Source organism: Nanorana parkeri, unplaced genomic scaffold (genome assembly GCF_000935625.1).
Source record: "Nanorana parkeri isolate BGI_ZX_2015 unplaced genomic scaffold, ASM93562v1 scaffold2473, whole genome shotgun sequence".
Taxonomy (NCBI): Eukaryota; Metazoa; Chordata; class Amphibia; order Anura; family Dicroglossidae; genus Nanorana; species Nanorana parkeri.
In genome coordinates this window covers 47218-57955 of record NW_017308741.1, presented here as the reverse complement: position 1 = coordinate 57955, position 10738 = coordinate 47218, and the positions used below count along the sequence as shown (strand labels likewise).

Below are 10738 nucleotides of genomic sequence, written 5' to 3'. Positions count from 1 at the left end.
ATAAAGTAGGTGTTGTCTCACTTTGGCAGCAAAAGTGGAAATATATCTATATGTTAAACACTTTTCTACAATTTAGTCATGCCCCTTGATATACACACGTGTGTGCTTCTTAAAGAGACACTATCACTCTTATCCTTCAGCTATCTTTGGTGTACATAAATTCCAATCATAGCAAAAATGTTAGAAATAAAGAAATGCTCACCATCAGTTTCTTCTTCAGATTCCAAAGATTGAAAAGCAGCAAAGGACTTCTCCGGGTATGGAATTAATATTTGATTTAAGATGTTCTTAAAACTGCAAGGAGTACTTTCCCTGGATCCCCACTTAAATGCATCCACTTCATCTGTAAGCAACAGAAAATTTACTTACAATGTCATATAGATTATGAAGGCCCATAGCAATAGATATGCAGTCAGAAAGGCATTGTGGTAACAACCTTCAATTTCTTAAAGGAGAACTATGGGGTCAGGGCTTTTCCCCATAGTTCTCCTAAGGGTAACGGGAGGACACAAATTAGCGTCCTCCCGTCACCCTTAGCTCAGTATACCGCGAGCTACAGCTCACGATATACTGAGACGCGGCAGCTGTATCAGGTGCGTCCGCAGGGCGAGCAGCACAGGGGGAACCCGCTGGCAGGAAGCAGCCGGAAGGGTGCGAAGGCAAGGTAACAAGGGGGCAATCCAAAGAGGTAGTCGAGGGTAATCCGAGGTCGAGGCAGGCAGCAGAGGGTCAGAGACGATAGGCGGTCCAAGGTCGGTAAACGGGAGGTCAGCAGAGGGTTCAGGAAACAGGCAACAAGGCACATAGGAGGGGAGCTTCGTATGTCACACCATAAGGTGGAATAACTCAGCAATAAGCCAGAGCTCAGGCCAGGTTTTTATAGCCAGGGGAGTTAGGACCACCCCCCGGTCACCGAGGCAACCAGGATGCTTCCCTCCCCGGGAACCAATGGCAGGCGAGAGAGTTGGAAGGTGTGTACAGGGAACCTCCCCCAGCAAGGCTCACACCTGATGCCTAATGGCGCAGGAGCGCTACGCGCGTACCCCGGGGTGTGCGAGCAGCCTGCGTACCGCGCATGTGCACCGGCCGCGCAACTCGCGCATGTGCACCCATAACCCGGGCACCAGGAGTTCTGCCAAGCTGAGGGGAAACCCGTGCCCCCCGAGCAGGGGCAACACCCCCTGCTTCCTGACAAGCTGAAGCGGATCCTGTCAATTATGTCTGGATCTGCCCAGCTGCGTGAGTGGCAGCTGGCTCTGCCTGTCTAGAGCCAGAGCCAGCTGTACCCGCCCCCTCCTCCGTCCGTTCCGCCAGTCAGCGCTGGAGGATTGGAGCGGGGAGTCCAGTCCCTCCACTGTCACGGCAGAGAGCCGTGACAGGATCGAGAAGTGAGCGAACGCCGGTATGTGTTCGCTCACTTCCTGATCTACTGAGCCGACCTGTGACAGTCTCATTGTCACAGGTCGGCTAGAACTATGAGGTGAGTGAAAAGCACTCACCTCATAATTCTATTTTAATCTTACCTACACTTTCCTGTTACGTCAGTTGTGCAAAGTGTCTAATGCTGGCCATACACCTATAGATTATCTGCAGATTTTCTTTGGTCAGATGGAAAAAGTGCAACAGATTCCTGCATCTACGCTACACTGTGTGGATGGAGGAATTTCCCGCTGGGCCAAGCTTCAGTATCTTGCTAGCTGACCCCACTGGCTGTCAAAATACCTGAACAATCTGATTGGATCCAGGCATTGTTCAGGTATTTTGAGAGCCAGCGGGGCCGACTAGGGTTGTGATGAGGGTTGTGGCTTTTACACAGCTCTGCCGGTGTGCATTGCTGGAGTGGGAGGGCTGTAAGCAGTATTTCCCTAATAGAAGGTTATTTTAAGGCATTCCCTAGTGAAAATCAGACACATAGGGGTTGATTTACTAACCTTTTAAACACACCACGAACGTGTATACACCTCTGTAGTGTGTTCCCTCCCAGCATGATCTATGGGAGGAATCGAAACACCTTTGTAGTGTGTACACACCCAGCAGGTGTGTTGTGCAAAGCCCTGCAATGAATTGCAAGGTAATGTGGTGTAAATTAGCTCTATGTTATGTTGCTTGCGTTGATGAATGCAGGAATGTAAATGCATGAGCTAACCATTTTTGTCTAAACTGTGAAGCAGCATTATATATGCATCATGTGCATGATTTTTCCATATATGGCATTAGTGGAAATATGCTTTTAGAGACTTTTTGGTTGATAAATACGTTTTGCTGTGTGAAAATCACACACCTGGTGTGTGTGTGTGTTTAGGTTAGTAAATCACCCCCATAGAATCATAATGTTTAGGTTTCAGCACCATAAAGACACAACAAGGTTTGAGATTTCAATTGAACCTAAGGTACCTGCAGACATCAAACAGTTTCTGTTTTAGTCATATCAGGCAATAATCTCATGCTTATGGTGTACCCGTGATCCTACAGCCTGGCATTTCTAGCAGATTAGACAACTTGCACCAATCACTACTGCTCCCCTTTAAGATAAGTAGCACCACTAGCTTCTGCCAGTTCCTCTAATCTCCTTCCTCTTTCTCTCTCCATTCACATGATCTTTCTATTTCTGGACGCAGTGGCTGATCTTGATTCTTGATGGTAGTGGGATCTTTTATATAAAGCCTGTGTGTGGATCTATATAAGATGAAAGCTTTAAGAACAATTGATAACTAAATAGCTAAGAGTCTGTTAATGGGGGTTTGGCACTATGCTCTGGGCGTCATTTGAGCATACCAGCCTATTACTTACAGATTCACTGTCCACCAGTGGTACTCGGACATCCCAACCTGCATAAATGCCACAAAGGCTAGCCTTTACACTAGTGGAAAAACTACATTGAGAAAAAATATATGCTTGCTTTTCCTTAAATATTTTCAAACGTTATCCCCTTACAAAATATGCTTAATGGAAGCTACTGTGTGCTACTGCGTACATTTCAAAGACAGAAACTCTTTATTTTGTATCCAGCATTATGCTGGTGTACTATGAAAATGTACCACACAGCAAAAATGAAAGGTCTTGGGCTTGTAAGCAATACAGAGAGGTTTCATAAATACACTACTGCCTGTTTCCTCACCCAGAACTTCCTGCTTTGTACTAGTAGTATGCCCTCTACACTCATAAACAACCGTCTGTCATTATTGCTGCCAAGACTTTAAATGAGTAGTAGTAATAAAAAGTAAGAATGAGGAGAGGTGAGTCATGTACACAGACACAAACAGAACTTAATACAGCTACCACTCAGTGTTGTTTTATAAGATCAGTTAAAAGATGTTTGCCAAGTTTTGGTTTCTACATGTAAGTGCAATTTTCAGGTCATCACTGCTTTTTACATTGCCTCAATCCCAGGAACCAGGTAGGCAATGCTCGTAAATATTACAGCTTGCAAACGTTCGAAGTTTTCTTTTGCTGGTTTCAATAGAGCTGACCCCTAAAATAAAATCCTTGATACTCCTGGTTCTTACAGACTGGCTCCTAAATTCCATATTGATTTATCCACCCCTACCTTACAGAAAAGGTTTAAGTGCATTCTACCGTGAAGCATGTAGAAAAAGAGCAGAATTACAAGGTTTACGTTAAGGGTTTTTAACATTCCTAGCAGTGATTTATACTTCTTACCTGCATATGGACATCCCGTGGACACTGCAGTCTGAGAGTAAGTATTCATCTTCCTCTATGATGAAAAACACAAAAAAAAGAAATGAAAGAAGTGATAGACGCATAGCATGTGCCGATATAGCCAACGTCCGCTGAACCCGAGCAGATCACTTTTATTTTGAAGGATTGGCAATATATGGAACAACATGGAAAATATACCTTAAACACACACAAGATAGAAGCATTAAAGGCACTTTGGGATCACTGTTACCAATAGACATGTGCACTGCCAAAAAATTCGTTTGGTTTCGTTTAGTTTTAAATTCGGATTTGTGTTATTTCGTTTTTCGGGATTCGGGTGTGAAAGTCAATTCGGACGAAATTCGGTAGCGTTAGTTCGAACCTTCGTTTCGTTTTCTGTTCTTATTCGTTTCGTATTCGTTTCGTTCGTTTGCAGCAAAGTGACATTTGAAGGGGGAAAAATATTTTTCTCCTTCTCTAATGTCACTTTGCTCCAACGAACGAAACGAATAAGAACAGAATACGAAACGAACGTTCGAACTACCGCTACCGAATTTCGGAAATGGAAATTCGGATTCGTTTTCATTCGTTATGTCTGTAATTCGGAAACATCCAAATGTCCGAATTTCCGAAAATTCGTCCGAATTTCGATTCAGAACGAAACGAATCGCACATGTCTAGTTACCAAGAGCCAGGTAGGTGCAAATGGTTTGCAATATAAAGTAAGCCATTTTTCCTTCTACAAACATACTCCATAATAGGAAGAGGGACCCTTTTCATGACTTTGAGGGATCATGTGACTGTGCTCTTCTCCTCTGAACACTTTTTTCCCCCTATTCATTACAATAAAGGTGGCTTCCCTTGCTTGAGAGTCCTAAAGCAAGCAAAGCGCTAAGCACTTTTGTAAAGCGCAGCACTGTGCTTTATAATTATCCTTCTTTATTTTTTTAGAGCATGTGGTACTGTGGTATCACCATACCAATGCTTTCTAAATGGCTCCTCAAACTTATAATATTTATAAAAGTTCTGCCTGGCTACACGTGGTATATTGCTAGTAGTTAATAGCCATGACCCTATCCACTCTATGCTCAAGGGTTTATTTCTAAAAGCTCTGCCTGGTTGTCATTCACACAGCATTAGCGCCCCTAGATGGCACTGGTGAGTATGGGGATTTCATATACTTGTAACTGCCATCTAGGGGCGCTAGTTTTAAGTTATAAATGAACCCCTAAGTGTAGAGTGGACAGGATCATGCCTAGTAACTAATTGCAATAACTAAAGAGTAGCCAAGGGTGGAAAGCCTGAAAGGACAATCAATTATGGTCAAGGTCAAAACCAGAATATAACCAGATAAGTCTAGACCAAAATACTCAGACATTAGAAGACAACGCACAGACCTGGCTGATTTTGGATCTAGCACTCAGACACAGCAAAGTTTATGATGATAGTACACTATAGAGCAAAGTTTGAGAATCACTGCTCCAAGGCAACATTGTAGGGCTGCTTCACACCAGATGCATTGGGGCTGTGTCGGAAGCCTTTTTGAGTGCTCCCCCAATGCACAGACAAGGACATTTGCCTTGTTTTCACTTTCAGTGGGTTTTTATTAAACACTTGTAAAAGAACTGGACAAAAGTAGAGTCCCATAATAAAATAGTGACATACAATTGTTAAAGAAATATAGAAATATCAAATGTACAGTCCCATCACAATCATAACCAGTGATCAAATGTAAAAGGCCTTACTTCATGGTCCATGGTGGTGACTCCTTAAAATAGAAGAACAAAGTGATACAAGCAGGAAAAGAAGGAGTTAAAGCATAACTGAAGCCAAAACTTTATTTTTGGGTAGAGTAAGGGAGGGTTGTAACCCTTGTCAGCTTTTTTGCCTTCTGTGTCCCATTGTGGAGACTACAACAGGAAGTGTAGCTATCAGAAATCCCTGGTGGTCAGCAGGGTCACCAGAACTAGGGTCCCCATTGGAAGATGTCCCATCTATTCCTGTTCTGATAACTCCAGTTTTGGGATTTTCTTTCACTTTCAGTGATAATGGACACTAGGACAGAGAAGGTTAATACCCCTACCTGATGGATGTTCTAATGCCTCTCCTCTCTATACAAACTTACAAAAAAAGCTTGGGCCACAGGTGTGTGTCTGTGTTGTGTGTGTGTGTGTGTGTGTGTGTGTGTGTGTGGGTAGTAAGAAAAAAGGGAGAAAGGATGCAGAAAATATAGATGTCATAATGAGGTAATGCATTCTTGTGGAAACGCAATTTACCTTGTTTTTAGTCGGCTCAGTTGACACCACTGCAATGTGGTGGTGTTTGCTGAGAAACAGTCCCGCATGCATTACCTTTTACAGTGAAGTAGACATGTGCGATTCGTTTCGTTACGAATCGAAATTCGTACGAATTTTCCTGAAATTCGTAGATTCGTAAGCATATGAAATCCGAATTGCAGCTTCTGAATTTATATCCGAAATACGAAATTCCGTTAATGAATTTCGGATCCGAATTTCTTTGAAACAGGAACTAATATTACCCCTGTAAATGAGGTTGAACAACATGACAAGTTTTTTTTTAAATCTGAAATACGGAACCGCTGCTGCTGAGGGTTGCATTACAATACACAGGCAGGAAATACGAAATTCCGTTGACGTATTTTCGTTCCATTACGAACATTCGTTATATATTGAAGGTAAAAAGCAAAGTACATTTATATTGGAGTTGATTGTAGTTTTTTTTTAAGTCCGAAATACGAAATTCGCATACGGATTCCGTTAACGGAATTCGTATTTCGGATAAAAAAACAACTACCACATCGACTCCAATATTAACAAAGGTATTTTTGCTTTTTAACTTCATCATAACGAGTGTTCGTAAAGTTACGAAAATGTGCCGAAACTAACGAAAATCCGTATTTCGTACGAATCCGAATTGAGTTTCGGATACGAATTACGAAATAATTGATATTACGAAACGGAACAAATTTTTTGACGGCGCACAAGTCTATCGTGAAGTGCAATGCAGCACAACAACATCGCTCTGCGCTATGCAGATAAAATTAAATGAAATGTCAACAGTGTGATGCGCCGAGATCAGTGCATCAGCACTGTTCTCTGTTTTTTGTCAGCGCCCACCATCAGCTGTGCGTTTAGCGTGGCATGCTGATGTGAACCAGCCCTAAATGATAGTGCCAAGAACATAAAGACATAGAAAATTCATAGGAATCCCAGACTGTTTAATGCAGTTGTTTAACATTAAAAGAGAGAGAAAAAACACTATTATGTTTTATTTCATTCTAAAACGCAGATGGGTGCATATTTAGGGCCAAAAGCACTCAAAAGTAATGATTTCAGCGTTGGTATTCATTGAGGGTTTGAATCACGTCATTTTCACACAAGAAGCTCCAGTGGAGGGATTTTCCCACAGTGGTTTGTGTCCCCAGCTACAGACACAAATCTGTCACAAAAGTGTCACCCACTCGATTCTTGAAATATATTCTGAAAGTACATTTACAGTAATAGATTGGGGGTGACCTTTGCTTTGTAATTGCTAAGGTAACCTTTTCCCCAGGCATCTGTGGTGTGTATATGTGTGCGTTTGTGTGTGAGAAAAGGGATTCTTTTCAAAATGTCTTTTTATTAATAGAATGCAGATAACTTACAACACTGGTCTTGAGCAGGACCAGAAAACAAAAAAGAAAAGCAAAATAAGTTGACAGACAATATACAAAAATGAAAGCAACACACACTTAATGTGCATTAACTGGTTTAAATTAAACAAGTGCAGTCATGTTTGCATATTGGTTGTTACTGGTGGTGGTACTGGAACCATATACTGTAGGTATTGCAGGTTCTCTGTTTGGTGTCAAATGCTGAAATAGAGCCTAAAGTGGGAATGCTATAGCACTACAGAAGGTACATAAAAAGCAACCCCAAGAGGCAATGGGGGTATTTTCAGGAGCAGGGGTTATACAGTATCTGTAGGTAACAGTCTGATTGATTCCCCCAGGTATAAAGTACATCTAAATGCTCTAAAAGTAGATCCATGAAAAGACGGATCGATGTGCTCTCTTACGCACAGAGGCATGGTGGCCCACACTAACACACAACTAAAATCTCACAATAATAGTAGATAATCCTTTCCTATAGTTACTGTATATTGACATTTTTCTTTCCCCGTTCATAATAAACATATAGGATGATGATGATCCCTTGGTTAGTTGGTATATTTCAAATGATTTCCTTTTTTAAATAACTTCACTTATGCATCAGGGTTCTGTCTATAAATATGGCAGCTTTGTCACACAAAATGATGCTTAATTTGTCAATAGACTTTGCCCCACGCATGCACAATGTAATTCCCTATATCAGGGCTCAAAATTTCAGGTCCTGAGCTACTAGCCAGGCCTTCAAAGTTACTCGCCACCAGTTGCCCTGCATAACACAAACAAACACACACAGGGCACAACGCGCACACAGCACAACACACATACAACCACAGCACAACGCACAGGGCATTACACATACAGCCACAGCACAACGCACAGGACATTACACATACAGCCACAGCACAACGCACAGAGCATTACACATACACATTTCATCTGAAATACATTTTTAGTCTTCGCAGATGTCTAATAAAATGCGTGGGGGGGGAGCAGTTTTCACTTTTTTAAAATAATTTTGTATACTATGTGTCCCCAGTTATTTACAAACACTGGAGTGATCAGACGATCGCTCCAGTGTTTGTCCTTCTCACATGGAGGATCGGTAAATATCAATGATATTTACCGATCCCCCGCTCTGCTACGCACAGAGCCGCTGTCATCCTGAAACTGACAGGATGACAGCGGCTCCGATCTCCTCCCCGCTCGGCCATCCTGACAGCTGCGGGCGCGGCTTCTCTCCCCCTCACCACTCCACCATCCTGACAGCAGGCAGCGCTCCCTCCTACGCCCCCTGATTAGACGGACGGACGAGGGAGCGCTGTCATCAGGTCATCAGGTGAACAGGAGAGAAGCCGCCCCGAGGAGGCTTCATTTCCACTCGCCCCCACGCAATTTTCACTCGCAAATTGCAAGGGGGCGAGTGGAAATTTTGAGCCCTGCCCTATATGTGCCCCATCTTTTGCTGCTCTGTATTACATTTCCCCCATGCTTGAGCAGAAGAATACAATATTGGTCCAAGCATGTGCAATATGCTGTACACAATGTAACAGTGAAACTCCATCCCACACTTCTGACAGGCCACCAACAATATGGTGGTGATATCCTGTGTTTGAGTGGTAGTGGCTGGTCCGTACTGCCACTACCACACATGGGCATGATCTTGCCAGCCTGCTGTGATGTCAGAAACATGACAGTAATATCCTACTCATGCCCAGTACTGGCTGTACAGTGTGGTAAGTAACGCACATGTGTGGGATTTTACCACCTTAATGATGGCATCTTTTGAGAGTACAGGAGTGTAACCAGCTCTTGCTCTCTTGATATTGACACTGATATTGATATTACTGAGCAGAAGAGCGGACCTGAGAGAGAAAGTTGTCTCTCAGTTACGCTCCTCTGCTCAGTGGGCGGGTGCAATAGCCAGCCTGCCATTGGCTTTTGCAATTTGAAATAGAGGCACCGTGGGGGATGAATGGTCAGGGCTGCGCCCTAGGTAGCAGTGCACCCTAGGCAGCAGTGCACCCTAGGCGGCTGCCTAGTGGCAGCACCGGCCCTGTGAGTAAGTATATATTTTCTTTATTTTAGACCCTAGATCAAAACAAGCACCTAACCCTTGCAGTGTGGGGGTAGCCCCGCTGCAAGGGTTAATCTGTCATTTGCCCAGAGTTGTTCTTTAAATGCCACAAAAAAAAGGCTTTATCTGCCTCAAAGAAAATATATAATTCAATTGGGTACAGTGTTGCATGAGTGAGAAATTGTCAAACTATCACAACACTGATCACTGAAAAACAACCTGGTAATGAAGGGGTATATACGGGCTAGTTAATTATTACCCTGAGCAGTGGGACTACTCATGTGAACTAAACCTTAGAGGAAAAGTCACCTTATAAATGCTGCTTTATGTATAAACGCACACATTTATGCATTTGACATTGACAAGCTCATCTGTGATTGATGTAAATATATTAAAAACAATAGTGCATAATTGTTACATTATACAGCAGAACTAGCTCAAATTAAAAAAATAGTAGCATGACAACTGGAAAACAATACTTACCAAGCAGAAGTTCAAGAATTGAGATGTTGTTGCATCACACCAATACTGAAAAATAATACTATATCAGCAGTTCTCTTTTCATGTGATGACCTCACCAGATTTACTCACACTGTTGCATTCAACTTCAGAATTGGCTCATGTGTTATCTGGCAAGCCTGGGACTTCAGTATTATCAGAGTTTCCATGGGTTGAACCACACATCACTTTTATGTTTCTTTCTTTTGCTGTACTGTAGATACAGCAGGAAGAGACAGCAGTATAATAAACTCTGTTATCATATCAGTATGGGAGTATTACGCCATAGTAGAGTGGAGATGACTCAAAGGAAGACATTTTTCAGTATTTTTTTTTTTATATAAAAAAAACAACCAGCATATACTGTAATGCACCATGCCAGGCTGGGTCCACATCCTCCATGGTGGATGCTAATCTAGGGTTCTGTCTGTGAACATCACCCTGCCCCATTTGAAAAATCTGGCAGGATATTTGCCATCTAGCCCCACTGTCCTTCTCTCCTCAATACAGTAAACTCCCAGTTATCTGGCACCCACAGGGATCGGTAGCTGCTGGATAACTGTAGTTTCTGGATGCTTGAGACTTAATAGTAACTCTCAAGCAACCACCCTCCCACGGTTTCACACAGTCGGCATCTGTAAGGTGAATGTAAGCAGCCGGGAGCAATAGCCGGACTAATATTGGCAATTTCAAATTGCAATAGCCAATAGCAGGCTGGCTATTGAAGCCCCGCCCACTGAGCAGGGAAGCGGCCCTGAGAGAGAAAGTTCTCTCTCAGGTCCGCTCCTCTGCTTGGCGGATGGGGTTTTAATAGCCAGCCTGCTATTGGATATTTT

General features: G+C 42.8%; 1 long non-coding RNA gene across 1 annotated transcript; it reads right to left on the bottom strand.

Annotated features, from left to right (window-relative positions):
• Positions 1–206: 206 nt before the first annotated feature.
• On the bottom strand, positions 207–9919 carry LOC108801747. The gene is made up of 3 exons (XR_001942168.1): positions 9888–9919; positions 3661–3715; positions 207–343 (listed from the first exon to the last, which is right to left on the bottom strand). It is a non-coding gene; the product is annotated as an uncharacterized LOC108801747 (long non-coding RNA).
• Positions 9920–10738: the final 819 nt, after the last annotated feature.